General features: G+C 40.5%; 1 long non-coding RNA gene across 1 annotated transcript in view; it reads right to left on the bottom strand.

Annotated features, from left to right (window-relative positions):
- Positions 1-4,087: 4,087 nt before the first annotated feature.
- Positions 4,088-25,020, bottom strand: part of LOC112406360 (uncharacterized) — a 223,409-nt gene continuing 202,476 nt past the window's right edge. The window contains exons 5-6 of the long non-coding RNA XR_003004542.1: positions 7,800-7,866; positions 4,088-5,981 (exon numbers count right to left, since the gene is read on the bottom strand). This is a non-coding gene — a long non-coding RNA (uncharacterized LOC112406360). The remainder of the gene's footprint in view (positions 5,982-7,799; positions 7,867-25,020) is intronic.

The following is a 25,020-nucleotide window of genomic DNA, read 5'->3' as shown; positions in this document are numbered from 1 at the left end:
ACTTAGGTTGTTTCCATCTCCGGGGTATTGTAAATAGAGCTGCAATGAACATTGTGGTACATGATTCTTTTTGAATTACGGTTTTCTCAGGGTATATGCCCAGCAGTGGGATTGCTGGGTCATATGGTAGTTCTATTTTTGGATTTTTAAGGAACCTACACACTGTTCTCCATAGTGGCTGTATCAATTTACATTCCTACCAACAGTGCAAGAGGGCTCCCTCTTCTCCACACCCTCTCCAGCATTTATTGTTTGTAGATTTTTTGATGATGGCCATTCTTGTAAATGTGTCTTGTTGATGATTTTTGCTCAGTGACCCAAATAATAAGTGTTCCTGTTATGTGGTGGTTGAAACAAGCAGAGAAGGTTCTTGTCTAGGTAAACCATGGAGCACACACAGAAGCAGTCACACGGAAGCAGTTCATCAGGCAGAGTCAGCTTATGTTTTTATTTGACTACAGATGATAAAGTAAAGAAATTCAAGTAAAACTATAAAGGATGCCAGACAAGAAAAACCACTAATTAGGGAAAGGGAGAGAATTTCTTTCTAAACCTGCTCATTAAACTATTTTGACTTTGAAATGGAAACAGAATACTAAAATATGGAAATATTCACATTTGTGGTTTTATTAGGGCATATTTAGATTTTTCAAACACTAGGCTCTTTTTTGAAAGTTCCTGACTCAGCAAAATATGGATGCATTTGACCAACCACTTTTTCTTCCTCTGTTTTAAACCCATTTGTATTCCAAGAGAAATTTATGATTCATTTGTGCTTAACTTGTCAAAATGTTAAGAGCTGTTTGAAATAAAAGAAGCCTTTGGATTCTGATGCTTATATAGTTTTTATCCTTAGAATCAGAAAGCCACACCTTTGCAGAGAATCAACAATCTGATACCTTATGGGCAAAGGCATCAGATATGAGAAATTGCAGGGCTCAAGCAGATAACAGATATAATGCTGTTACTTTGAATTTTAATATACAGACATACATATATAACACAAGTAAGCCTTAAGCTTAACTTTCTTTAAGCAAATCATATAATTTAAATTGTGATTTATTTTAAATCAAGTTTCTAATTATTCCTTTCCTTGCAGGGCTACTGTGCAATGTTGTTTATGTTGTGTACTGCACAATTCTGGGAAGCTCCATTCTCAAAAACAGCACAAACCTTCACAGTGAATCTGTTTCCTTGTATTCTTAAATTTTGTTTTTCTTTTCTTAACTCAAAATTCAGGCAAGAGCATCACCTAGAAATATCACCAAGCTGCAATATCTTTATTGACTAGACCAAAAATTCTATCTTGACTTGCCAAATTGGCAAGGACTTACAAGTGTTTCATGCATATTAACCTAAGATAGTTAGTGTCTGGTGAATTTATAATCAGGCTTTGGGTTTAACTCCATATTCAGTTAATTACCTCTACATATATGTCTTTGGAAAAGGTCTTTTACTTCTTGGAATCTCTGTGTCTTCAGACGAGAAATTGGGATGACTCTATCTACCTCAGAGAATGCCAGCTGTGTGGAACTAACAAATACACCATGATAGGGCACCTTGAAAGCTCAGTGTGAGTGGTCCACAGAGTAAGTCAACATGGGTGGGGTCTCCTGTGCTTGGAGCCATCAGCCAGAAGGGGAGAGTAGGCTGGAAGCTTTGGGAGATGGCCAATTGGTATAACCAAAATGGACTGGTAAGTGGTGGAATAGACACTGGGGGAGGTTAGAAGAAAGAGATCAAGAGCAGTGTGTGAAATGCAAGCTGTGAATGCTTAGGAAGTAAGGGCTCTCCTTTTACATGAGGCCTAGTTCAGCCTGTTGGGCGATGTATGACTCCTAAGAGGGCTGAATCCAGTAAGAGCTAAGAATATGATGCATTTAATGTACTCAGCACAGGGCCTGAACTTAATAAGAGATGTTAGCCCTATAGCCCTTTCTAGGGCATGGATTCACTTTACCATAGCAAAGAAAGTGCTACAAAGGACCTAACTCATAAATTCCCACTTGCCAAACAGTGGGCATTGGTTGGGTTTTTTGCTCTTTGCTCCATTGCTTCATTTTGGAATCTGCCTTTTCCTCACTTCATGTGACTCTAGAGAGGTTCACAATCATAGGGTCCTGCACTGACAACTATAGAGGGAGACACATGATCCAAGCTGATCAGAGTCTAACTGTAGATACAACCCAAACAGTGGCAATCAGAGTACTTTTTTGGAATTAATAGGATGCTGAGATAAAAAGGACCTCTCTGCCTCTGAGATTGCAAGATGAAAGGAGCACCCAAACCAGACATTGTTGGGGGCCAAAACAAAGGAAAACAGAGTCAATAGATTTGTATAAAAGAGTCAGATATCACCTGGATCCCACCGTGCCTGAAGCCCCAGACTTTGCAATTACATAGACAATTAGTTCTCTTCTTTGGCTGAAATTAATTTGAATTGAATTTCTATCCATTACAACCAATAGACCTGATGGCTTTGTGGGGATTAACCCTGAGCATTAAACTTTGCCATAGAATATATAGGAAAGCATACCATTTCCTCCTTTTCACTATAGATATTAATCTAAACTGTTTTCTAATTAAAATAATTAAAATCGAATTGGACTTCTGTTCTTGAATGAATGGATAGTTACTGGGATTTATTCCGATGTCCCCAGTATAATAATCCTTCCGTCCTCTGGGAAGATGAGGACACTGGTGAAGACAACCACAGGCTGATGACGGCATAGGCACTGACTGTGCCTAGAGTCTCCCAAGACAATCAAGGGAACATGTAGAGTTGAGAGTCAATCCTGTGACAGGGCAGCAGGTCCTCCCAAAGTCAATGAGAAAAGTAAGGGTCTAAATGACATGTCTTAGCAAAGGAGGCAGCCGAGGCCTATATCTAGATCCTGGGCATGGAGTCAGAAAATTAGGAAATCAACAGTTAGGGAGGTGGGGGGACCAGTAGATTCTGTAGGCAGAGCAGGAAAAGCCTGCGATAAAGCCGCATCATTGCTGGATCTATATGCTCTCCAGGGTATTGTATAGATTAGGGACAGTGGAGTTAAAAGGTCAGGGCAAGAGTAGATGTCTATGGGCTATACTATATTGTTAACTAGGGTATAATCACAGTCTAAACACAGAAACAGAACAAATGGTTATAGGGAGTAAACATTCATCCATTTACTAATTTATTAATTAACATATCATTTCTATTCTAATCAATCATATATTGAGCATTTGGCATGTACATAGTGTGGTACTAGTGAAAGAGATGGAGAAAAACATAAGAAATGGTCTTTGCCTTCTAAAAGCCACAGTCTAATTAGGGCTATCTTGACAGGGCTATCTGTGCACAGATAACTAGCATATAAAGCGGTGTGTGATGGTTAAATGTCATCCCAAAGGTTTGACCACAGCAAAGGCTGTGAAATTCCTAGGGAGGTAGACATTATTCTCAGGTGATAAGAAGAGGCTTCTTAGAAGTGGGAGGATAAAGCTGGACAGGTAGTCACTATAATGAAGGGAGCCACATGGGTCTGGAAAGCAGATTGTGCTCTACTAATCTGGGCAAGGTCTTAGTTACTCTGAATCTCATTTCCCCTGCTTCATAATGGAAAACAATATTTCAAATACCCAGGGTTAGAGTCAAGATAAAATAAGTAGTTCTGGACTCCTACAGCATCACAGGGTCCCCACGCCCCAGAGTGACTCAAAAGGAGCAAAATGACCAGAAGCAACAAAAAAAGACCTTGTGAATGGAAATAAGGGACAACCCAGCAGCTGGTTGGGTATGTGGGTCACTTCGCTTTTCAGTCTGGTAGGACTTATATGGTGCTGAGGACTGAACACCAAACCCCTCTCCAACATCCAAGAGCCCCATGCTGGAAATATATCAGCAATTGTTCCTCAAGAGCTTAGATATCACTCCAAGGAAAACGGGGTCAGAAGCTCTGAATTAACTGAGACTAAGTTCTTGGCACTAGACAGTGGCCCAAAATAGGAATTAAGCTATTTTAGAATATGTGAAAAGTTATATTGCTTGGACAACAGGGTTCAGGAATTATAATTCACACCAACTAATTCTGTAAAGCACTCACAGACCACCAACATATACTTGTTATCTTTTCCCATTCCCCAACATTTCAAGGAATGATATAATTCTGAATAGAATCAATAAAAGCAGAGCTATCAGGTACAGACAACATTTTACAGATCTGCCTTTATGGCTATAAAAATAATTCAGAGCACACGTTTCTCCTGATGGTAGGAAAGTCATTTTACTGCCACATAGAAAGGACATCACATTAAAGAAATCATTTCTGTATACTTCCATGTATGGCTTCTCATATCAGAGAAGTTGACAAAATTGTAACTCATTGGTGACCCATTTTTGGAAAGTGTGAAAATGGGATCAAGTGTCCACTTATCCATGAGCAGACCATGTGTACTCCAGGGGAGAGAAAATGTCTTCCTCCGGTGACATTTAAGAAAACGGCAGGGACAGCTATCATTCAGTGTGGGTTGGCTGCAAAGCAGCTCCAAGGCAGCGTCATTGTTGTTGCGATCAGGGAAAGGGGTAGTTCCTCGGGGGTGAAGGAAACAGGTTAGAGCTGACAGCAGCCTCTGGTTAGCTTCCTTTCCCCACACCGCCCTTCCCCACCATGCCCTTCCAGTTCCCCAGTCTTTGCTCTCCCCATCGCCGCCGCCTCACCCCCAAGGACAGTGACCATCGGCTCCTTTTCCTTCCTTTGACTTTCTTCTTCTATCCCTCGCTCAGGTTGACAGGTACACAAATCTAAAATGCCTCCCCCAAATAGAAAAACTAGGAAAAGCTTTCCAGATTGATAGATGGTGGGAACACTGACAGCCTTACTCCTGACTTCCCAGAAGTTTTTTAACCCTAGATGCTGATAGTTTGTATTAGACTATAGGCAATGTGGAGTCTGCATTAGTTTCTTGAGCTTGATTTAATGCAGGCAGATAAGAAACACTATTGTCATTCTGAAAATGTCTTAACTTCTTATTTATCTAGCATCATCACAAACGAAATGTATATCTATTAGTTTTATGGACAAGTGATCATTACCCTTGAAGCGTGAACACTTCTTTTTCATCTGAAATGTATTCTATAATTCCTTCACTTAATAAATACACCCTGTTAAGAATTATTACCATGCTCCTTGTTCAGCCAGGCCCACTGAGCTGGACTTCAGTGGCTGAATTTTGCTGAACTGATTTTGTGCTGTCGAGGAGGGCTAGGATGCAGGTCCCCAAACAATGTCTTCAGACCCTTGTGCAACTCCAATCTGTGAGGCATCTTTCTGTCACATCCCATGCAATAGTATCTCACAGGCTGAGTCACCGCTGGACAAAGCGAATATCAGGGTTTCTCTCTGATAGTAACAAACTATGAACAATTCCAGAGGAAGAGTAGGAGAGCAAAGTCTGGAGCAAAAACAGCCTAACCAGGTAAGGAATCGAGGAAGCTATTGGGAAGAGGTGAGAGCAACCGGCCTGGTGAAGTTTGGAAATCTGCTGAATGAAGTCTGCTAGATTAACCGGTTTTTATTGGCCCTTCCACACACAAGCTCACTTTTGCTCTAAAGGCTTCTTAAAGAGCGTCATGATTTTTGACACTAGCATTGACACCACCTTTATCCTCATCACAAGCTGTTGATTCGAGATGTTTGGTTTTCTATAGTCTCCCTCAATCCTCACTGCTTCCAACCTGATGTCAACTGTGATGGAGAAAGAATGAAGGGTGCCAGAAAAGCCACACACTACACACACCCACCAACAGCACAGATGTCCCAGCTTGTTCCCTGTTGCCCTGATTCACCTGTCCTTCTGATTCAGTATGTCAGATGCTGGCTGGGGTGTTCTGTCCTCTCACATACTGAGGTGTATGGCCTTTGAGAGAATTATTTCCCCTCACCTCACCAAGGAATATTTCACTTGTTTATCAAGTCACAGCTGTGATCCAGGCAGTGTTTCTAGAAGTTCAAAACAAAACAAAACAAAATAAAAAAATCTATTCTCCACCCTACAACCAGAGTGTTTTCTTAGCATGCAAATCTGATCATGTAACTCCCTTTCAGCAGCTTCTCACCATCCTTAGAATAAAGTTCAAAACACTTAACAGGCCCTGCAGGGTCCCAGGGAAACTGCTCACTCTTCTATTCAGCTTCCTCACCCATCGCTCTCCCCTCACTCTCCATGCCCACCAGCCATGGGGTGCCCAGTACAGGCCTCAAACCAGCCCTGACCCCTCCTGGCCCAGGGCCTTGTCACCCACAGTCCTCCCCACCTGTTAATGAAGCTCCTTCCTTGACACACAAACAAAACCAAACATTCATCCTTCAGGTCTCAGCTTAAATGGTCACCTGCCAAAAGACTAAATCCCCTTGCAGTGGCTACCCAGCCCTCCCCCAACCCTGAGATCCATCAGTCTTGCAACTACTCATCCATCAACTGTCAACCCTTCCTCTCTAAGCTCCATGAGGATAGCGATGGGGCAGATGCAGGCCCCTGAGCTTCTACCCTTGGGGGAGGGGACTGGCTCTTTAAGAAAAACAATACAAAAGTACCTTACTGTGCACATTTTACAAAAAACTTATAATCAATTGTGTGAACACTTTCCTCAGGCCTCTCCCGGGACCTCAAAAGGGGCTGAGCTGGTGGGGACACAAAGCTTAATCTTTAGCTTCATGCTGACTCTGCCTCTGGGCAGGGACTACATTTGTTTTGTTCACTGCTGTGCTTCTGGCACCTGACACAATTTTATTTGGGTGACTATTATCTATTAATTTTCTAATTACTAAATGAGGAAAGGTAGGAATTAGAAAATCTATATTTTTTGAATATTAATATATTGAATATAAAGTATAGTATATACATTTACTGGTAGAACTATGTAATCCCAACAGGAATGAAAGAAGCACGTTAGCTCTCTGAGGGTTGAGCAGATCTTGTATGAAAAGAAGATAAGTGATCCTTTCTCCTCCACGAGGGAAGGTTCGTGGACAGGCTGTCAGAGAACTGGGCTGTGACCACACCAGTTTCAGGCTGATTCCAATCTTCAGCCCTGACTCCGTGGGAAGAAATCTGAATCCTAATCATGAAGTCCTTAATCCGGGATGCTTGATGAACCCACAGTGCTCGTAAATCGGGAATAGTCCTTTCTACGTTCATGTTTCTGGGAGAGGAATCTTGCTTTCATCAAATTCTCAAAGTGAAATGAGACCTCCCAAAAAACGAACAATGACTTGAGATTAGTCCAGGAAGTCTGCATGGAATCAGTGGAATCAATTTCAGTTCAGACAGATGAGGGTTCATATCCCTGCCCTACTTCTTATTAGAACAGGATCTTCACAATCCACTCGACCTCTGTGTCTATGCAAATGTATAATGGCCCTACTAATGTTACTCACAAGGTGACTGCAACAGTATATATATATATCTCTACATACATGTGTGTATATGTACATAGACACATACTATATATTGTCTGGCCAAGTTCCTGTCTCATAGTGTGCAGTCAATCATATGTGTTCTCTTCCTTTTTAAATAAATCGTTTTTCAATCCTTAGTATAATCTCTGTACTGGAGGTTAAATTATTTAAGAATAATATATACATTAAACCATGTATTCATTTAAAAAGTTTATTCAGCATCTACTCTGTGCCAAGCACTGTGCTTGGCACTGGGCAGGGGGTAGAATAGGAACCAAAGGTCAATAAAATAATTAGAAGGCATAAAGGCAAATCAAAAAGACTGAAAAAAGTCAAGAAGTGGTTTTGAAAATTTCCTACCTCATGATGATTATGTATTCTCTCTTGGAGATGAGCCCCTTCGGCTGTCTACATTATTCCAAAGTATCTGGGTAAAAATGGAAAAATATAGTCAGTCATGTGGCTTTTTATGCAAAGGATAGCAATCATCCAGATGTTTCCAAATATTCATGTGTTCACTGTAATCTAGACAACCGTTTTGGAGGATTGAAATTTTCATTCTCAATGAGATGGCACTGCTTCGGGTATACACAGCTTTGCCAGTTTCATGTTACAAACCAACAAATATCCTGTCTCTGACAAAGGCCAAGTGCAACTTTGTGCTTGCAAAGCAAAACAAACCCCTCCCCCCAAAAAAGTAATGAGAAATTATGGAAATAAGTGGGTCTTAAAGCCAACATATAATTATTCAGGATTAGTCTCTTAGTCCCTCTTTCTTTCTCTCTCTGTCACACACATAGACACATGTTAGACCTGCTCCATCTCACTCTCCCCACCGCCAGCCTCCCTCCAGCCAGCCCCACCGTCATTCCCAGATAAGTGAGGCTTCCTCAAGCACACAAGTGCTGACCAGTGTCCCCTATACACACCTAGGGCTGCCAGATAAAATACAGGATGCCTAGGTAAATCTGAATCTCAGATAAACAATAAATTAATTTTTAGTATGAGTATACCCAGATAGTGCATGGGACATACTGGTTCTAAAAGTACTCTTCGTTTATCTGAAATTTGGATTTAACTCGATGTCCTGTATCTTTATTTGTTAAATCTGGCAACCCCACCCCATCCCTTCCTGGAGTTGTAGACTGGGACCAAGTTACTGCCACTCTCATTCCTTTGGACCTTCGTGCCATTTCCACCCTGGCATGTCCCAGTTCCCAGGATGGTGCTTTTTCTCTGGACCCCATTTCAAATCCCTATGCTACCAAGCCCTACCTTTGGAACACCACCATTGTAATTACCCACCACTGTGCTTGGCAGGGCTGTCGCAACTCCCAGCTTTTCTTTCTCAGGTAGCCAGAAATCTTTGTCACTGGCCCCTTCTCCACTGGTGACCTCTGCTATCACTGGATCCCTTCTCCACCTGGGTCCCCTCCTACTTGGTGGGACTGTGACAGAACTCTGACCCCTGAGCAGCCTGCCCTGTGGCTGCCCTGACCCACTGCAAATAAATTTCCAGACTCCCTGATAGATACCCAATAGGACAGTACACCTAATTCACATTAGCCATGTCAAGGATTAGTTGCATTCACAAGCTAAAATGAACAAAAGAAGAGGGTCAAACAATGCAGTCAAGAAGAGACTGCTTGGGCTTCCCTGGTGGCGCAGTGGTTGAGAGTCCGCCTGCCGATGCAGGGGACACGGGTTCGTACCCCGGTCCGGGAAGATCCCACGTGCCGCGGAGTGGCTGGGCCCGTGAGCCATGGCCGCTGAGCCTGCGCGTCCGGAGCCTGTGCTCCACAGCGGGAGAGGCCACAACAGTGAGAGGCCCACGTACCGCAAAAAAAATAAAAATAAAAAAAAATAAAAGAAGAGACTGCTTATTTCCTAAGAAGAAATGTAACCAAATGGGAAAATATTTAATAAACCAATAAATGAGTTAATAGTTGCACAAAATATAATTTATCTCAGAGCCTGCAGTTCAATCACATAAGCACTCATAATATCAAAGCTTTTTTATTTCCTCTAAATTTATCAAGGTCTCATTTAATTGCTATAAACACCTAAAGACATGAGCAAATTAACACATAAAATTGCAGGATTTTAGGTGATACATATTCATGAATGCATATTGTTGTGATCAGACAAATAATGACCTGAGACATTGATGAATTTGGTAGAAGCAAAAGAAAAACATAGCACACTGTTAGAATTCTCTGCAGATCACAGAATGGAATATTTGATAAGCCCTACTCTAAGAGATCATTCATAATAATTATTGTATATCTCTAATTCTTCCAGGAGAGAGATCAGCAAATGTTTAATCAGTAAGCTTCATAAAAATACTGTCCCCAAAGCACTTGAAAGCCAGATCAGTGCTAAAGAATGCTGGCTTCTTGGAAGGCTAATCCAGGCCCTGTTTCTCAGAATCAGTTTTACATTCTTACTGGCATTCTTGCTTCTATATCTACTGCCACTCAGAAAGGACTGACAGTTTTCCAAGCATTTGTGGGAATCTCAAGTTACAGCTGTTCCAGAGTCTTCAAAATAAATGCCTTTTATTTGGATGGAAATATATAGCATGTGTTGCTCACCCAGAGTTGCTGCAGTGTAGTTATTTTTGAATCCACAGCCTGCTAACCCCTCTTGTCAGAACCCATCCATACATAGCTCCTGTTCATTAAACTCTTTGCTCTCACCCAAGCAGGCAGTGCCCCTGTGAGCTGGAAACTGCACTTAGTCTGAACATAGCTGGACTGGTCCTGACAAAAAAAAATGAGCAAATGCTTAAGGCAGACAATCAGATTGAGAAGCAAAGGCACAGACTGACAGATGCTGCAAATGAGTCTCAAGAAAGGGTGAAATTACACAGCTCACATATAGGAACACTAATTAATTTCGGCTGATCTCAGAGTAAACCTCAGAATCCTTCTCAACACAATATTCTAGTCAGCCATTTCCAATCAACCTGGAGCAAAAAAGCACTTCAAAGTTATTTGCCTCCCCTGTTCAAATTGAGGTCAACTTGAAAGTTGGGCTCTGGAATAAAACTACAAAAACACTGCCACCACAATAATACTTTTAAAGGATTTACTATGTTTCAGAAACTATGGCATATATGTATTTGTGTGTATATCTATATGTATATGTATACATATATGTTAATTCACTTATTCCTTACAAAGCCCTATGATGGCTGTCCCTTTTTGTACTGTCCCAGTTTGTAATAATTTGCTCAAGGTCACATACAGGAGGTTAAAGGTCAGTATTCAAATACAGGACTATCTCCCTTTACATCCTGTACTCTTAGCCATTGTGCTGACAGCTGGACTACCATTAAGTGGGGAGAACTTGACAGCTGCTTATGTCGTGTGACTTCAAGGGATAATGGGAAAATCCTCTCCTCACATTTTCAAGCTCCCCCTCCCAACACAGATCTGTTTGCTTTATTCAGAGGGAACAACTGGTAGAGGGGTGAGAGCATGAAATGCAGAGTCCCAGCTCATCCGCTACATAGGGGTCTGACTTTGGGTAAGTAGCTTAGCCCTCCTGGGGATGATTATAATGGTAATACCCCACAAAGTTGTATGGGCATTAAATGAAACACTTAGAGAAACACATTTTGAAAGTGGAGTTGAGTGTGCAAGGGTTAGTCAGTATTATTAAGACCCAGAATTAGATAAAGTACATGAGTTCTCCCCAAAGTATTTGTATTTAGACAATGGTATTTACCCTGAGATTCTGAGTGGAGTCTGGAGGGGGGGTGTTAGTGGCATTTTGGGAGATGGAACATTAGGGGTCATGAGGAAGGGGCATAAGACTGCCTGACATGGCTGGAGGTGGAGAGAGGAAGCTGGGGCTCCCGCTTTCCACTTGTAACCTTGGGCAGTGATGCGGCTAGAACCAGCATCCCCAGATGCTCAATACATAGACTAGATTTGCCCACCACCCTTGTCAGGAAATTCCCAGCTATCAGACACTTTTCAATTAGCTGTTGTAAAATACAGATGGGATCATTAGAGATTAGTTACTATCCATGGAAGTGAGGACACAAGCACAGGATCCCTCAGGAAGCACCTAGCAGCCTGAGAGGGAATCAGCACTAAGAACAAGTATACATACTCCAATCCCCAGGGCTTGGTCAGTGTAGAGCAACAAAGGGAAATTGGAGGTTCTTCCATGTTCATCTCACCCCTTGCCCAATAACCTCAAAGGCACCCTATAGAGTCTTATCTCCATTTTTAGAAAAAGTCGAATCCTCTTGGAAGTCAGTCGAGACTTCTGTAGGGGGCACTAACTGCTGTAGTCTGGCAACATTTCATCTCTTCTCTGTAGGCACTTTGCACTTTGTGTGGGGAGCTTTGGTTATGTGGACAGCCACTGGTTATGTGGCCAGTACAAGAGATGACCATGCGACCACCTTGAAAGCCACTCATACTTGTCTGGATCACTCACGGAGCCATATTTCGTAGCTGCTCCGTAAGATGAATCTAACTGAACTGGATAGGATGGAATGGCACTGAGTTGAACTGAATTTGAACCAGTTGAACTGGCTGCCTTTTCTAACCCTGAACCAGGTAAGGTGAGAAGATCTCTGTTTCCTTTCAGCCAGTGTCTCAGACCAGCCCTAACGATGCACCCTTTCAGTGAATGGAACACTCATCTGCCGAGTTGCTGGAGTCGTCTTTGATAACACTTCCTCTCTTTCACCTTTACCTCCCATCTAATCCATCACCAAATCCTGCCCATTCTTATCTCACACTCACTTTTAGGAAAGCTTCACTTCTCTCCATCTTTGCCACCACAATCCTTGCCCAAATCACTGCCATCTCTCACCCTGAGTACTCATGCAGCCTACAGAATGGTCTCCCTATGTCTATTCTTGCCCCACTCCCCAATCTAAACCCTGCACTAAAGCTAAAATGATTTCATACACACACACACACAAAACAGCAAAACACCAATATGATCGATTTCTCCCCCGGTAAAACCAAAGGGCCTCCCTCACCATTAGGATGACTATAAACGTCCTCTGAGCACAGCCTGGATCCTCCCTCCTGGACTCATGCCACTCTGGCCATGCAATTCCTCAAATGCTCCCTCATGTTTCTTAGCCTTTGCTCACATCATCCCCTCAGCCTGAAACACCTTTGCTCTGAACTCCCATCCCTGCCCCACACTTTCCTATATCTGATGATACAAAAACATGGCCTTCTTTCATGCTATAGCAGGTATTACAGCTATCCACTCTCCTAGAGTACTTTTCTCTTTCTTCACAATGCCTATCAGACTTTATAATGCCATTTTCCCACTAAGCAACAATCACCGTAGAAGCTGGGACTATGTCTTTTTGGCATACTATTTCTCCCCAGGGTCTAGCACTGGGCTTGACAGATGATAGGAAACAAGAGCCATTGTTGTTGAATGTTGTGTGGAGGGATACCACTAGCTCTGCAAACTGCCAATGGCGACTCAGAGAGTAGGAGAACGATGAAGCTGATATAACCCACGAACCTCTCACTCCACCCCTCCTCCCATTTGGAGCTTACTCATTTCTGCTTTGGAAATTTTGGGATTACAATTTACAAGGGCACTCAAAGGTGGGCAACAATACTGCAGGTCATACAAATACTCAGTATGACTGTTGACAAGTTTTTATTACTGTGTGGAGTATTTTAGAATAGTTCATTCCTTATAGTGCATTGTTTAGAACCGTTCCTTTCATACAATCATTACATGCTGACCTTAAGTGCATGTCAGGGGCCAGTCTACCCACTGCATAAGCTGGATCTCATAGCAGGCCAAAAAGGAGCTATCTAGCTCTGTTTAAATGCATCTTGTGATGGAGGAAGAGCTTGTGACCTCCATTCCATTGTGAAGCAGCTGCACTTCTTAGAAAGTTCTGCCCTCACTGTATCTCTTCCCCCCGATCTTGAACCAAATAACCCTAAACGTGCATCCACATGGCAACATTTCAGTCACCTGAAGACCCCTGACAAGCCACATCTGAAGTCTTCTCTTCCATATTTTATGCTTTTGCCAGCCTTGATTTTTTATTTATGGACCACATCTTGCTATTTTACTGCATGCATTCTTGTAAGCTGCCTTATATCCTGTGTGGAATAAGGCCATATATAAATAAACCCTGTGTCTTTCCTCTAGGCAACAACTCAAGTTCCCCACCTGACCGTCTCCTTACCAACCTTGCGTTATTACCTCAGATTTACCCTCTGATCAGTCTGACACTAGAATAGGTAAAAGTATAGGGCTATCCCCAAACTCTGTCTTCGCCTTAGACAGATACTGTCAAGACCGTGGGATGGTCTCTGGGTGCAGTGTCTTGGGACTAATAGGCAGAGTTTGGATGAGAGCAGGTCCATCACTGCTGTTTCACAGTTTCATTTTGCAAAACAGTTCTTAGTGACATGCTCAGGCTTTGGAAACCCCTCAAACCACCCTCCCTTGGTACTTGAGGTGATAACCTGGCCTCCTTCATGAGCTAGAAGATTCAGGTCACGGGACTAGAACTCCCCCAACACACCTCCACACTAATTCAGAGTCCACTCCCTCTCTTTCCTTCTTCACTGCTGTCTGTACCTTCCTTTGAAAGCTGTTCTCTCTACTCTGTCTAATCTATTCCTTTCCACAAAATGAGATCTGCTCCAACAAGTGTCCCTGTTATCGTGGTATTTCCATCTTTCCCTTACAGATAGCTCCTTCCCTTCTGCATACAAAATGCTCAAGTCATCCCTAGTCTAAAAATTACTATTAATGAAATATTTAATACCTATTTTAGCCAAAAGCTGACATCCTAGCTATTTCTGTTCAAACATGAGTAAACCTTCAGAAAAAAACCCTGCTGTTATATGAGGGGGGATCCAGGTTTTGCGGGGCCTGCAGGTTATACAATTTGGGTGCAGGAGGGCTCTTTAAAATAAAGAATTCAAACTTATAAATAAAAAGTTAAGTACACAAGTGAATATTTATTTAGAATGAGAAAAAATGCAACAAATTATAATTTAAAAAAATACTACAATTAAAAAATAATGTAATATTTTAATTTATTAACTGTCTGGCCTCTACAACATTTCCTCCCTCGTTTTTTACCTGCATTCTCTTTGATTGCTTCTTTATTTGGCAAGGATTCAATCTGTTTTTCAGCATTGTTAATTTTTTTAAAATGTGTTCATTTTTATAGTTTAGAAAAGTTTTAGCTTCCCACACCATTATTGGTAATATGTAAATCTGTAGAATTTTTTCCCTCAAATTTATAAAAATCTCATCAAATTTCCTTCATTTGTGAGCTAAAAAAATTTAGAACATTTTAAATTTTGTGTGTGTGTGTGTGTGTGCTATGACTTATCTTAAATCTTCTTTGAACTGACAACACCCATTAACCAGTTTGCCTTTGATGTCTCATCACAGTGGTATATTATGAATTTTAGGTTACCTTATCTGATAGGAAAGAATTTGCATTTTGACTGGGCCTTGACAAGAGCCAGATCCTCTTCTTGCAATTTTACATATCTCATAATTAAAAGGACGTTTCACACACTAGCTTCTGGCTCTGTACATTTCAAACCTTTTCTCCTCCACATTTTTCCTAATGCCAGGTGTCAAAAGACACATTCACACTTGGTGTCATTGCTGGATGAGTCAGCCCCAGTGGTGGAGGGAGAACTCCCAAGACTATTAGTAGTAGCTTAACTATATATTAACTCTATGTGAACCACACAATGTATCCCCCTTAAACCCTAACTCTAGTTCCCTAAGCAGATACTCAAATGCCATTCACAACCACAAGGGAACTGTGAGTAAAGGAGGGCCTGAATAGAAAGATACTGTAGTCTTAACTGACTGCACTTAAATATTGCTATGGACTGAATGTTTGTCTTCCTCCAAAATTCATATGTTGAAAGCCTAATCCCCAATATGATGGTATTTGGAGACTGGTCCTTTGGGAGTAATTAGGGCTAGATTAGGTCATGAGGGTGGGGACCTCCTGATGAAACTAATGCTTTTATATAAGAGGATCTTTCTCCCTTTCTCCTCCAACTCCCCACTCCCCCCACCTTGTGAGGACATAGGGAGAGAAGACACTGCCTGCAAACCAGGAAGAGGGCTCTACCTGACCACGCTGGCACTCTGACACCAGACTTCCCAGCCTTCAGAACTGTGATAAATACATTTCTGTTATTTAAGCCACCCAGTCTGTGGAACTTTGTTAAAGCAGCCTGAACAGACTAAGTCGAACATCTTACATGTGTAAGTTTTACAGATTACATAACCATAGGAAGGCACTGCTAGTACATCCTAGGGCCTGGGAAAGGTCTGGGCAAGTGAGGGTCTTGAAACTGACAACTAATCTGCTTCTTGATATGTCTGCCTTGGCATTAGAATTTCCTCAAAAAGTCTCCTCAAAGTCCTGCCCCTTTACCCGGATATGCCCTCCTTGCCACTTAACCCCTTGGAGGCTGGCTTCTACTCTACATTCTTGTAACTCAGCAATGACCTAAAACTAATACAGTACCTTGGGTTTTTTAAATAAATTTATTTATTTATTTTTGGCTGCCTTGGGTCTTCGTTGCTGCTCACGGGCTTTCTCTAGTTGCGGCGAGCGGGGGCTACTCTTCGTTGCGGTACGCGGGCTTCTCGTTGTGGTGGCTTCTCTTGTTGCAGAGCACGGCCTCTAGGCACACGGGCTTCAGTAGTTGTGGCTCGTGGGCTCTAGAGCGCAGGCTCAGTAGTTGTGGCACACACGCTTAGTTGCTCCACGGCATGTGGGATCTTCCCGGACCAAGGCTCGAACCCATGTCGTCTGAATTGGCAGGCGGATTCTTAACCACTGCGCCACCAGGGAAGTCCACTAATACAATATCTTTTCCCCAGCCTTTATTCTTTTCAACCCTCTGCCTTCTTTCTCTGAAGCAAGCTACTCCCTTGTCTCTTACCCAGAATCTTCCTGACTCATTCACCGTCTCTCTCTCTTCCCCACCCTCACACTCCCCAACCCTCCCACCTTCGCCTCTCCCTCCCTAAGTGAAGGCACTTTCCTTGTTTCTGTCCCTGGCTCCTCCTTCCTTCTCTCTATGGAGCACGCTTCCTTGGAAACCTCATTCATTCATAGACTTCCTTCATCAGCTCAGCCTCTACGCTCGCTCACTCCAGTCTCCTTTGCTCTAGAGAAGAAATTTCTCTCTAGAGCCATTTTCATTGCCTGCCAGCATCCCCTCAACACTTTAATCCAATGTCTTTTCCCCACACTGGCTCTTCTTTCTTGGCTACATGTTGTCTATTAATGCTGAGAGATCACTGTTGACTCCTGTTTTTCCCTTGACCACCATACTCCTTTTTACCCTTTCCTACTTCTAGCCTTCGCACCTCTTAACTAGAGTAAAAACTTCTCAGTTGTTCCAGAGAATTCTACAGCCTGGTGTTCTTCTCCTCCTTCCAACCAGATGGTTTTTCCTTCTCCTCAGAACTGCCACATGCTTTTAATTTATCTGATAGAATTTATTATATTTCATCTTGTATTTATGTGGCAATAACTCACATTTATAAACTGATTATAATGTGCTAAGCATTTTGTATTATCTTATGTAATTCTCATACCTACTCTGTTACTGGCTTTTATTAACATGTTAATTATTTCTGTTTTCAATGGAGAACCTGAGCCTTAGAACTTGCTCAAGGTCACATAGAAAGTGGCAGAGCCAGAATTTAGATGCAGCTCTCTAACTAAAAATAACCATGAGCTTAATCACCAATAACTAATCATAATAATATAACTGCTACCATTTATTATGCACTTGCCCTGTGCTCTATAAACGTCATATTACCTATAAGGTTATAATGTTATCATTCCCCTCTCATAGAGGAGAAACCTGAGTCCCCCAAACTTTATGCCATCCTCCTAAGGCCTCCTGGCTGGTAATGGCAGGGCTACTATTGAAGACGGGCCGCTTGGCTCCAAAGCCCATGGGGTAACCATGTCACCAGACTGCCTCCCTCTGCACTCTGCTAACTTCATCTTTGTTGTCCTGGCCCTTCAACTATACAGTAGCCTCCCTGAAGGCAGAGGGCTCTTCTTATTCATTTTTTTCATTCTAAAGGTAATTTTTATTTTGAAATTATTTCAGAATTACAAAAACGTTGCAAACACAGTACAGAAATTGTTTTTTCCTAAACCATTTTAAAGTTACCAACATGCTACCATATAACCCCTCAACAATTTTGCATAAACTTCCTCCAGACATAGATCTTCTTCTACATAACTACAATAAAACCATCAAAATGAGGAAATAGACATTGATACCTCATTATCATCTAATATCAGACCCTATTCAATTTTCACCAGTTGTTCCAATAATGTTCTTCATAGCAAAAGGATCCAGTGCAGACTGAAACATTTAGTTCTCTGTGTCTCTAGTCTCCTTCAACATGGAATAGTTCCCCAGGCTTTCTGCAACATCCAAGCCCTTGACACTTTTAAAAACTGTATCCCAGTCATTTGTAGAACGTCCCTCAATTTGAGTGAGCCTGCCTGCTACATAACTCAGGTTATATATCTTTGACAGTAATGTCTGAGAAGTGATATTTGGTTCTTCCATGCCTTCCTATAAAGTGGTCACAATTTCTTTTGTCTCTTTTCTGGTAAGGTTAACTTTGATAATTGGACTAAGATGTTATCTCCCAGGTTTCTTCAAGTTACCCTTTTTTCTTAGTACGTAAATACTTTGTAGTAGGTACTTCTTTGAGACTATATTTTGTCCTCATCAAACTTTCACCCACTTAGTTTCAATATGCATAGATGTTTCTTGGCTTAGTTACTACTGTAATCGTTGCCAAATGGTGATTTTCTAATGTAAATCTTCTTTCTACTTTCACTAGTCAGCATCCACTTCTCTCAATTTATTTATCCACTGATATATTAGTATGGACTCAAGGATCCTATTTTATTCAATGGGTTATAATACTTTACTAACATCATCTATTTTGAAGTTCAAATTGTCCCACGTTCATGTTCATCCCTTCAAAGAGGCTGCTATGTCGTCATGTTCCCACCATCCTTTGAGCACTTCCTACATCCTAGGACAATAAGATATTCCAGGCTTCTCTTATACTTTCCCTGGCCCAGTCCTGGTATCAGTCATTTCTCCAAACCATCATGGTTCCTTTTAGTAGAGGATGGTACTTAGAAATTAAGATCTGGCCACTTGGTGTGCTTGCTGTGACTGGGATGTCAGTGCTCTGGGGCTCTCTCGGTGGTCAGGGCTAGGAAGCTAGAAGATGCGTGTGTGCGTGTGTGTGCATGCATATGTGTGTGTATGAAACAATGAGTTCACATCAATACCTCCAATTCCATTCTAATATCATATGGTTCATTCCATTTTTCTCCTTTTCTACATTTCTAACTTTCTTCTTAAATACTATAAAACCATTATTAATTTATGTACTTACTGGGTCATTCTCCCCATAGGTACACAATCTCCTGATGCTACCACAGTTCCCCCACCCTCACACGGATGCCCTACCCTACTCAGACTCCGACTTCCCCTGCCAGCCTGCCCCACTCCAACTCCGCCACCTCGCCTTCCTCTTCAGTCCTGCTCACCCCCGCCTAACAGCTGTTAGACTGAACTGTTCCAGAAGCACTCATGCTATGATGAATCTCTGGACTAGCACAATGCTCTTTGCTGAGTGGTTACTCTCAATTCACATTTTTTAAACAGAATAAAATAAATATTGGCCCACTTGAGGTTTTATACATAAAAATTGGTCTTTATTAAGAAAATAATAAAGTTTATACTTATCATAAAAAAATAATACCTGAGTAAGAACAAAAATTAAACAGAACGTAAGTTCTTACTAAAAAGGCTAAATTCAACGTACAGGAAGCATAAAGTATCAACCAAAAGGTGCTGGTTTTCCCTCTACATCTGGCCTGCCTCAGGGTCCATGAGTATTCCTGACCTTCATTTTTTCTAGTCTGCTATTAAGGAAAAAAGGTTTAATTCTTTTTTCCAGAAATGTTTTTGTCACTTCATGAATTTAAACCGATAACTCTTAGTTTCCCTTGGCTGGGGTTGTCTAACATCTATTGCCTGAAGTATAAAATCCTGTTGTGGGGTTGTTGTGACACACAGTTGCCAACTGCTTTCTCCAAAGGCAGAGTCCACCTTCCTCTGAGGGTCTCTCTCTGCAAGCCCATCTACTAGCTCCTCAGTCTAAGAACACAGTTTCTCCACTACACACCTGGATCCAGAATAGTTTTCCTTTCTAACTTTTCAAAATTATAAGAGGACATATACAACTTTCTTCACAAATATTACATTTCAGTTGGTTGACTTATTTTTAAGTCAACCAACATGATGTGGCTATAAAATAAACAGATGTGTGACCTGTTTCATTTCTTTTATAGTGTACTGTAATATATAAAAAATAAGTATATTTTCAAGAATATTTGATCTTCAGGACTTTCAGAGCAATTAAACAGTATGGCTACCAGCAAACAAAGGTATGGCTTAAATTAAAACTTCTAGGGACCTTTGTAAAGCCTGGGTTGAAAGTTTCAGTGACTATTCAATAAATTCTACCAAGAAACTTCAGGTCCAACTCAACAATATTAAGGTAAGATAAGAGCCTAATTTCTAGTGCCATCATCCATAGATTGTATGATAACAATAACAATTCACACATATTATAACATGTATTCCTCACGTGAACCCTTTGAGGTAGACAAGAGCTACAACATGATGAAACAAACTCACACATCTTCAAGGTGGGAGAACTAAAATGCAACCCTAGGTTTCTTCTCCTTTTTTAAAGATTAACTTTTAAAAATTAATTATGTATTTTTGTCTGCATTGGGTCTTCACTGCTGCGCACAGGCTTTCTTCAGTTGCAGTGAGCAGGGGCTACTCTTCATTGCAGTGCATGGGCTTCTTGTTGCAGTGGCTTCTCCTGTTGCGGAGCACGGGCTCTAGGCCTGCGGGCTCAGTAGTTGTGGCTCACTGGCTCTAGAGCACAGGCTCAGTAGCTTCGCGGCATGTGGGATCTTCCTGGACCAGAGCTCTAACCCATGTCCCCTGCATTGACAGACGGATTCTTAACCACTGCACCACCAGGGAAGTCTGCAACCCTAGGTTTTAATTCACCCCACACCCACACGTCATGCTGCCTCTCCAGACGAGATTATGTTTGTAATAGGTTTCCAATTCCTCAACCATATCTTCTTATGCTGTGCATCCAAACTCCCTTCTACCTAATGAGGTAGATAAATCAAGCCAATGAAGTCTAAACTCATAGGAAAAATGCCTCTGAAAAGATGTTTTCATTAAGATAACTGGCTTATTCAAAAAACTATTTTCCCTTTAAGCTAAAGAGCAAGGTACCTAAAGAAATTCCCAACTAAATTATATTCAGAAGTCAGAAAACTCTTCCGACATGAAATGTGGGAGTTTTTACTTTTCTGACAAAGTAGGGTGAATGCTTTTTATTCTAGATTATCATTTTTATATGAAGACAAAATACTTAAGTTCATTCATAGACATTTTCAAAGATGGCTATGCTACTGCCATGAAAGTATAAGAAAGAAAAAAAAAGTCAGTTATTTAATGGTCATCACAAGGCCCAAAAAACACCATTTCAGTTTTTGATGAATGTATTACTTCTACCACTTTAACTTATTGGAAATTCAAAGAATTCTATCACTATAAGGAATATTTATTGTGTTTTATGATTATAAAATTAACACATGCTCAATATTTTAAAAGGCAAAAAATTATAAAGAATAAAAATAAGATCACATACACTCTCATCACCCATTGATAACAACCGGTTTCTCTTAAATGTATCTTTTCATGCATTTGTGTGTCTGTTTTTATTTTTGCAAAGTTGAAATCATAAAGTTTCATTTTCTGTTTTTTCTCATTTATACAATAGCATTTCCTCATGACATTAAATGCTATAGTGTGACATTAGTGAATGAATAATAGCCTATGCAATGTACCCTAACTTATTTAACCATAATTTAATTCTATTATTAGAAATGTTAGCTTTTTTATTTTCAATATTAAAAATAACAATTTTGCATATAACTCTTTGCCCACAACTTTGGATAGATTCCTAGAAGTAAAATTATTGCATGAAAGGACATGAACTCTTTTAAGAATGTTATTCATATTGTTAAATGCATTTCTAGGAAGATTATACCAGTTTGTAAATCAACCAGCAGATTATTTTTTAAAAAACTCTTAGTAGCATTTAATGTTTTAACATCATTTTGCAAATTTACTAGTTTAAAAATTATATCTCGTTTTAATTTGCATGCATTTGACTATTAATAAAACCAATTTTTTTGCATATGTTAATTTCCCATTTGTGTGTGTGTGTGTGTGTGTGTGTGTGTGTGTGTGTGTGTGTGTGTGTTTACATGTGTTTCCTTCGGTCTTGTATTTTGTATTCATTTTTCAAGTGGGATATTTAGATTACTATTTTCAAATATACTTTTTCATTTGTTAAATATAATAGACCTTGGCTGCCAGTATTATTTACCAGTTATTCATTTGCTTTTAATTTATATGTAGTTAAATTCTTAATGTTCCACTATGTATGCAGAGCACATAATGTCTAAAACATGTTGTTACACATTTTGGTAAATAAAATAGTTTGTCTATCAATCTGTTCATTTGTGGCTGGACAACAGACATTAAACCAAGCTGTTTGAGGAGTCTAGTAACCCCTCATCCAGCAATCTCTGCTGGCTCTTTCAGAGAGCAGTGAATCGTACAAAAGAACACTTCTAAACTCAGCCTTCCATAACCCATTTTGAATGGAGCTTTGAACTGACCCAGAGCCCTTTGGGAACTTTGTTTCTCTCCAGGCATAATACTATTTCCTGATTATAAGAGCTAAATCTTATCAAAAGCACCTCAAAAATCTTCTAGGAGACATCAAATGCCAATTATCAAATAGCACTTTGATGAGTTAAGTCTAAGTGAATGTGAAACATATAAATAAACAAGAATATAAAGTGGAAAGGTGCCTCATCAATTAGGTTTGGGACAGGTTGGAAGGAAAGATGAGTTTAATTCAAGCGTAAAGTATAATTCGTTTACCAACTGTACATCTGATCACAAAATAAGTTGAGTCCGTGCTGGCCACAAACGTCAATAATCCCTGAGAGAAGATAGGAATTTCAAATATATTTCTCTTCAACCTACATTCCGAGTCCCTTTGTGGCAATATTTAAAAGAAGAGGAAATAACATACAAAGTATATTACTTTTCCTTTCATTTCAGTTCTGATCTTGTGAAATATTAAGATTCAGGCCAGCCAGATGAATCCTCCCCATCCCACTCCATGCTGAGCGAGCCCAAAGGAGTGCAGACGAGACCAACACTGGTAGCACAGAAGTACCTTCGAGGAATCGGGCTGATCCTATAGCCAAAACCGCCATCTGTCCTCAGCTGAAAGCTGTCAATTGTGGCTATTTATGAACTCTCTAGTTGAGCCTATAAATGGCTCAATCTTACCTTGCCTACTCAGTGTCACCCTCTTATCCAAAACCTTACAGTCTCACACTCACTCTTCTAAAAGAAGGAGGCAAGTATAGAATAGTTACTAAAAATATTCATGAAATGTAGAGTGCTGTGGTAAAAAGTGAAAAGAGGCTGGACTTTGGAATCAAGCAATCTTAGAGTCAAATCCTGGTGACACTTGCTATTCACATATATTGAATATGCTATTAACATCTCTGTGAACTCTTCTGTGAAATGGGAGCAGTGATGTCTCTCCTACCTCACTCACTGGTGATGGGAAAGAGTCACTGAGAAAATAAACATAAGTGTCTGGCCATCTGCAGCAGTTATTTGGTACATGACACCTCCACAGTTCTTCCTAGTGATTTCCCAAGTCAACAACAAACATTGCAAATGGGATTCGGGAGAGGAAGGGGGACTGGGTTGCATTTGAGATTAAAGATCTTGTGGAAATGTTTAACCTTCATTTTACTTTTCAGGAGTGATCTACATTCTTTTCTCATAATACCATCTATATTTGCATAAAACTAGTATACTCAGAGGGTTTGTTGCCTGATTTTTTAACTTACCATTGCTATCTGGAATTACTCAGAAATAAACAGAAAACCACAAATGGAGAAAATGCCAGTCTGACCAAAAGGAGCTCTCTCATTTCCAAAAACGTTAACAAATATTTCCTAAGCAAGATTGGCCTCAGACTCTCTCTTTAAGCCAGCAGACAATGCAAGGGATTACTAGGGATTCCTAAAGTCATCTAGTTTTGCTCTTCAAAAGGCTACGCTTTTGCCAAACCCCACCTCCTAAGATTCAAATACTCCAAGTCAATTCTGTCATCATTTTTACCTTAAGTATGTTTACAAGGTCACTGACAACAGAAAGAGAGCGAACTCCAATTGTCTCTCTAAACCAGAGCAGAAAGGAGGAGGCAAAAGCTTAAGGTAGGAATCATATCTCAAGTCTTTCCATGGAATTCTTTGTATTTAAAGAAATATCACTGAAATGTGACGTCCTCCATAAAATTATGGAGCATTTGAAAATACTATCGTGTCATTAATCCATGGCTGATTTATCTCAGAATGTTAATACATTTTAAACATTTTTATACCTCAATATTAAAGGAGAGACTTTTCTAAGAATTAGCTATATTTCATGAGCTTTACCAAGTCTCAGAACAAATGAAACCCAAACGATCATCAGTTTTCAGCTTATTCTTTATAGATAGCTTAACAATTATGTAAAAACATGAAACCACAGGCAACATATTTTGTAAGACACTGTCAAATTCAAGTATTTCTATATTCATAAGTACACCGAGTATACTGTACATAGCAGGTTAAGAGCACAAGCTTTAAAGTTAGACAGGAATGATCTCCTGGATTTGCCATGAATTATCTGTGCGACCTTGGGGAAATGATCTACCATCTCTAGCCTCAGTTTCCACATTTGTAAATTGGGTTGAATTGCATGACCTTTGGCTAAGGAAGTACTATCATAATAATTAAGCTCTACCCCAAAATACGCAAGCTGAGTTCCACACAGCTGTGGTAAAAGTCTACAATGCAAAGAATACACAGAAATTTTATTGTTCTCCTTAAATTCTCACACATACATACACACACACAGAGGCATGCACACACACCATTCTCAAAGGCTCTGGAGTCAGTCATTCTTCCTTCTGCTTCCAATACTCAAGCCATCTCACTGCCTTGTAGCACCACACCTAGAGGATCACAGAGTGGAGAAAACACGGGTACATCAAATAAATGCTCCTTATAAAATATATGTTCCCTTTGTAGGTCAGAGATTTCCATACACATGATGTTAGAGAAATCACAACCCCTCTTTTTCTTTTAGTTACGTGAGTTTGATGGAATGATGGCTGACGTCCTTCTCTGAGTCTAATTTTAAGGATTTATTTTAATGATTGTAGCATTATATAATAAGTAAGTTCATTATGCTGAAGTGAATACTCACAATGAGAAAGTGAGATCTTGAAATTATGGGCATGATTTCATTATTCTGGCCATCTTTGACCATTG

The sequence above is a fragment of the Neophocaena asiaeorientalis genome, unplaced genomic scaffold (assembly GCF_003031525.2).
Source record: "Neophocaena asiaeorientalis asiaeorientalis breed wild unplaced genomic scaffold, Neophocaena_asiaeorientalis_V1.1 scaffold188, whole genome shotgun sequence".
Taxonomy (NCBI): Eukaryota; Metazoa; Chordata; class Mammalia; order Artiodactyla; family Phocoenidae; genus Neophocaena; species Neophocaena asiaeorientalis.
Note: the sequence above shows the minus strand (reverse complement) of the source record. Positions and strands in the feature narration are given on the sequence as shown.